This window comes from Furipterus horrens, unplaced genomic scaffold (assembly GCF_987537825.1).
Source record: "Furipterus horrens unplaced genomic scaffold, mFurHor1.1.pri manual_scaffold_7, whole genome shotgun sequence".
Classification (NCBI taxonomy): Eukaryota; Metazoa; Chordata; class Mammalia; order Chiroptera; family Furipteridae; genus Furipterus; species Furipterus horrens.
The window spans coordinates 54754469-54760717 of record NW_028327177.1 but is presented as its reverse complement, the minus strand read 5'-3'; the positions used below and the strand labels follow the sequence as shown (position 1 = coordinate 54760717).

Below are 6249 nucleotides of genomic sequence, written 5' to 3'. Positions count from 1 at the left end.
TATTGTGACTCTCGAAGTTAGAAAAAGCCATATACTAAAATTTTAAATGGAACGCATTACTTTTTTTTCCAATCCCACATCTAAAAAAAAAAAAATTACCTTTTTTTCAGGGGGTTGGGGGGAGGAGCATGGGATGTGGTTGGGAACAGTAGTTCTATTAGTAGTATTCTGTTTATGATAAACTTTGTATTTAAACTTGCTAAAAGCTCATTAGCTGCCAAGAGGGAATAAGGAATAAATTTCCAAGAATGTACAATTTCCTTTAGAGAAGTTTCAGAACCAAATGACTAATTTACATGAAAAGCGGTAGAGAAGTAGTTGAAAAGTCCATTCATAAAACTTTTATTCCATTTACATGAACTAATACACATGTTCTTAACAATTATGCTTAGATTGTTCATGAAAATTTCATAAGACATTAACAAAGCTAGCCATCATCTCAAGTTATTTTCCTATTAACTATTTTTACAGCACATGCATGTTAGGCAAATATCAAAAAAGGAAATCACAAAAGAAAGGAAAAAAAAGAAAAACAAAAACACCTAAAAAAAGTTAAATACATGTTTTTTTTTGTTTGTTTTACTGCTGTGCTTGATATACATTAAGTAATGACTATCAAGCAATTCATTTTACTGCACCTTTACTTGTACATTTGTTCTTCGGTTGCCTAAAACATTTAAATACAAATAAAATGAGTGTAGCAAAAATAATGAAAGCAAACAGAAGGTAACTTTACAAATAATGGAATATGAACCATTTCTGCCCTTATCCAGAGTAAGCTGGGTCACAACTAGAGGAACACTTCTGCAGCTGTAGTTAAAGGTGTGCACACTGAGATTTGAGTATTCCACAGATACACGTGTGGTTCAACATGTACTATCCATGGAATATCCATTTGTACTACAGCACTCTAAGTGCCCCAAAACTTTAAGTACCCACAACAAACTACACCTGTGACTGGAACCAATTATCCCTTTTATTCCCCACCAGGACAAACCAATATGTAGGCAGTTTTCTTTGCTTAGGCATGGAAGCAATTTTAGCACTGGCCCTTGTGAAGCCACAATGTACCAAAAGTACTATGCCAAACATTTATAACTTGTATAAAAATTCCACATCCCCATATTGGCCACCTCAAGATGAAAACATAACTCCCTAACTGGCTCTACTACCCTAATATTAAACATAAAAACCACGTGGAAAATATAGAAATTCAAATAGAAGTAACATAAACCTGTCCTAAATCGTAAACAAAAAGCTATTTGTGAGACAGCATGGATGACAAATGGTCTACTGTGTAAAATTTTAAAATGAGGCATACAAAAATTTGAAGGCCGGTTAATTTTCCCCTCCTTCTCCTGCTTCAGCTTCGTCTCCTTGGGTATCCGATGTCCACAATGTCAAGTTGTCTCTCAGTAACTGCATTATTAGTGTGCTGTCTTTGTATGACTCTTCACTTAATGTATCAAGTTCAGCAATGGCTTCATCAAAAGTTGTCTTTGCAAGAGAGCAGGCTTTCTCTGGGGAGTTCAGAATCTCGTAATAGAACACAGAGAAGTTAAGGGCCAGACCCAATCTGATCGGATGTGTTGGTTGCATTTCCTTTTTGCTGATTTCAAAAGCTTCTTGGTATACCTGTTGTGACTGATCCACAATCCCTTTCTTATCATCCCCAGCAGCAACCTCAGCCAAGTAACGGTAGTAGTCTCCTTTCATTTTCAAATAGAAGACTTTGCTCTCTGCTTGTGAAGCATTGAGGATCAAGAACTTTTCCAGGAGAGTACATCATTGCAGATGTCTCTTAGCTCAGTCTCAATCTTCTCTCCGTATTCTCGAGCCATCTGCTGTTTTTTTCTCAGCACCTTCTGTTTTTTGCTCAATACTTGAGAGGACCCTCCAAGATGACCTACGGGCCCCCACAACATTTTTATAAGCAACTGAGAGAAGATTCCTCTCTTCATTAGACAATTCGGCTCCTTGCTCAGTTACAGACTTCATGCAGGCTGCCATGTCATCAGATCGCTCAGCCTGCTCGGCCAGCTTGGCCTTCTGCACCAGCTCATTTTTATCCATGACTGGATGTTCTGTGTCCGGAGTGGGTGGCGGCGGACCGACACGAGCTCAGTAGTCTCTCCGGGGCGGCGGCAGCAGCGGCGGCGATGAGGCTCTAAATATTTTAACAAACATAGATAATCTACATTTCAAGAAAATATTAGAAAATAAGTGAGCTTGGAGTAAAAACTCTCTTTGATTTCTACAAGCCAAATTCAACTTTATCTGGCTTTCAGGGTTTTAAGAGTTGCTATCCTCAATTCATGACTGTGTTGCTAATAACGTATACTTCCATGAATAAAAACAGTAACTTATGCATTTTGTGATTTTAATATAAGCAAGTATGGAGAAATTGTAGAAAAGAAAACCTGTCAGAAACTCATTTTATTTTTGAAAAATGAAGGAAAGTAAGTGAAGAACAGAAATTTGCTAAGCAAGTGAATGAAGTAACTTGGTTTTCAAGGCTCTTATTTTGTAAGCATGTTTATTGTTGGTAGAGGGTGGGGTAGAAAATGTTATATATTACTTTATCTGTAGTAATTTCTAGTCAAATAAATTATATCTGGGCATCTTCATTATATTTCGTGTTAGTAAAACTTCAGCCACTCAATTTTGAAACATGTCACATGAAGTAAGTGGCAACAGTTTATGAAAATTACTTTATCGGCAGCCGTCCATCTCGAGAGACGATGGTGTAGCTTCTTAAGAGTCTATCTGCACCGCTGAGAATGGCTGTGCAGTCCGACTCGGGAGTGACACGGTATCTGTCTCCTCCCGTGTTGAATCGACATCTTGCAATGATGCTGCAGTGTCCTCTCCAGTGAAGCTGAAGCTACAGAGCCTGGGCAGGGTGATATGGAGGGTCTGCTGTTGCCCATGCAGCAGACCCCCCCTCTCTTCGCAGCTGAAGGGTCCAAGGGAAAGATGGAGTCAATACAGCTTGGCTTCAGGTGCGTCACAGGAGTTGCCGGTGTTGACTACAACGTCAAACCGCCTTAGGGACTCCGGCTCCGGATTTTCTGTCGGGGTTTACTCCCTTAGCCTTTCCCCTGAAGAGGTATGCCGCAAGGCAGCGGAGGTTTTTTGGAGTCAGAGTTTTCCTTCTCTGATGTGCCCTGACTGGAAGATCGAACCAACGACACTTAGCTCGCAGGCCGACGCTCAATCCACTGAGCCAAACCAGCCAGGGCTATGAAAATTACTAATAACAGGAGAACAATGTAGTTTATACTTTTAGAAAAAATTTTTTATTTAAGTCTTCATACAAAATATTTTACAGATGAGTAAATAAGCTTAGATTAAATAATAAGCTTCAGGTAAACTGGCTGGTGTATGACTTAAGTTCCTACGTGAAGAGTTATTGTTTAGGACCAAATTCTAAATCTCTGAATCCTTGATTGAAGTGGTTGCAATTAAGACAAAAGAAATCTAGGCACAAGAGGTAAATTGCAGCAAGCTAAGGCTTCAGGCTCAAATCACATACTTAAGTCTTTTATCTTGATTAACTAAACACCCGGGTATTTGTGTTTTAGGAAAGAAACTCAATCCTACCTAGCCACCAATGTGGGCTGCTGAATTTACTCTTAAGAGAAGATAATAGGAGTACTGAAGGTGCCTTTAATCCCTGACCCTCAAGGCCTCCTAGGAGTAAAAAGCAGAGATAAGGATTTTGCTTCTGGAGAGGCTGCTATTCTAACTATTGTCTTCAGGTCTCAATTTGGAAACAAGTTGAGTAGCTCCCCTCACTTACCCCAATCCAGGAGTGAAAAAAAAAATGAATTGTGCCAATAATTCAACCAAGTTTCTGCAAGAATTCTTCTCCACCCATGTAGTTTGTCTTTTAGTTCAGATCCCACAGGATTGTCCATCTGAGGATCTTGGATAAGGTAGCAAGAACAGTTTTATTGTCACATGACATTCAACAATATAATCATATATTTTATTGTTATTAGTATAGTCTTCAAAATTGTATTTTCCATAAAAATCGGGAGGACATGTCTTTTTTTTTAAATAACAGATTAAGTCTTAAGAAAAAGAAAATCTGTACCTTCATCTTCATAGATGACATAAGAAAAATTTGGTTCTAAAATATGCTCAGGAGTGTTTTAATTTTCCTAGTTTCTTGTTTGGCTTGATGATCTGAGGGTCAATTGTCACCCAAGAGGCTGGCTGAGGCTGAAGACTCTAGCAACTATAATCCTACACTCCTTTAATCAGTACACATGAAATCTCTCTAGTTGACTCATTTAATCCAATCATTCAATAAATATGTATTGAACTCCCATATAGATGAGATGCATTTGTGCCAGGAGCTGGGTTCTACAAAAAACAAAAAAAAAACACATAGTATTACTCCATTTTCAAGTCTCTCCAAGCATCACTTTCCCAAAGCAGCAAGGATGATGGGACTCATAAGGAAATTACATCACCAGCCCAACATTCAGCTAATACAGATATGCAGCTAAATTCCCAAGCAAACATAATAATCATTCCATCAGCTTACAGTTTAAGTATCCTTCCTTAATGGTAATTCCTATGAAAGTAAGCAAACAAGCACTCAAAATACAGTGTTCTCACGGGCTCATAAATAAATTAGAATGTGGGAGACAACATGGTGCAATGATTAGCATATGAGCTCTGAAATATGGAGAGATAGGTCTAATTCTTGGCTCTGTCTCAGTACATTTGTGTGATTTTAGCCAAGTTCTCTTATTAATATGTTCTCAGTCTCATCCTTGGATGTAAGGGGATTTGATTATCTTCATTTATGATGGTTCTGATGACTATACTTACCGAAAAGCATTACAGTCTTTGGATGGTATGCATGTAAGAAGTGCACAATGGACGTAAAGTGTTATAAAAATTTATTACCACAGTTGTCAGCCATAGATCACATACTCAGGGAAGAGTTTGAGTAAACAAAGTAAATAACAAGATTACTTTCAACTTTTCCAGGTTGCCAATGTATCTACACTAGTAGTTCTATATGGTTCTATAAAATTAAGTTATTTTGAAAGCACAAATTCCCAAATTTGCAAATGCTAACAAGTTTTATACTAATGCATACTTTCCTATTTAGAGAGTGGAATCCAAAAAGCTTGTTTGCTGGCCAAGATTGCCTATATAAAACATCAGGGTCTTCCCTGAGGATCCCTTCTTTCTTATAGAGCATAGACCCGGTATGATATCTCTTAAATCACCTTCCCATTTGCTTCTATCACAGGTGGTCCTAGTATTCAAATGCTGGACCAACAGTGGATTCTGGTTGGGACTCAGACCTTTATTCTCTGTAAGAAGAGAATAATCTGTGTTTGTAAAACACAATTGAAGAAACAAAGTTCCTAGTCTGGCATTCCTGCAGCCTCAATCTCTTGATGTGATCTCTGTTTCTTTAGAATGAATAGGTTCCATTCAAAGGCTTTAGGATGATAGTGCTACCATCTACATTTGGTACCCAGCCTGCTGCCCCCTCTTCCTTTTGACCTAGACTTCCTTAGGTTTACCATTTCTTTTCCTTTATTCTCAATTTACATGAATGGGACAATTACCTCAAAACATTTTGTGAACAAACCTGAGGCTCTGAAAACTTCCTCTTCTTGTGCCTTTAGGATCCAACAAAGGTGATTATACCCCCTGACTTCTGATTCTCTTCCTCAAAATCTTGTTTTTTTCTTAACTGCTCCATTTTCTGGTCAGCATGATCTCTGCAGCAACAGTCCAAACATCCTTTCTCTCTCTCCCCCCACTCACCATAAGGTTTACCTCTATTTAGCCAGGTTCTCTTTTCTATGTTTTTCAGCTCTCTGTTCACTAAAAACACGTGTTTGGCATGCCTACTGGGCCTAGAAATGGATAAAGTCAAAATATATATTAGTGAGCAAGAAAGTCCCTGTCTCTAAGAGTCTAATATTTGTAGTTGATATAAATGGTTATTAGAATTCAATAAGCACGTAAAAGCCTGTTCAGGTTTTGGGGTAGATAGTCAGGGGAAGCTTCCTGGAGGAAATTAAATGTTAAAGAGAGAATTGTGGTCAAACAGGCCAAGGGAGGCCTCCTGAGATGAGGAGCTTCAAATTATTCAGTACAATGAAGCATGAGCCATGAAACAGTGTAGGCAGAGATGAGCCACCAACGTGCTATGACAAGAAGGTCACAGGACCAAATTTCATTCTGGGGTTAAGTCTTTCTTCTGATAGA

General features: G+C 38.4%; 1 pseudogene; it reads right to left on the bottom strand.

Moving 5' to 3' along the window:
• Positions 1-598: 598 nt before the first annotated feature.
• LOC150004473 (14-3-3 protein zeta/delta pseudogene) lies at positions 599-2127 on the bottom strand (annotated as a pseudogene).
• Positions 2128-6249: the final 4122 nt, after the last annotated feature.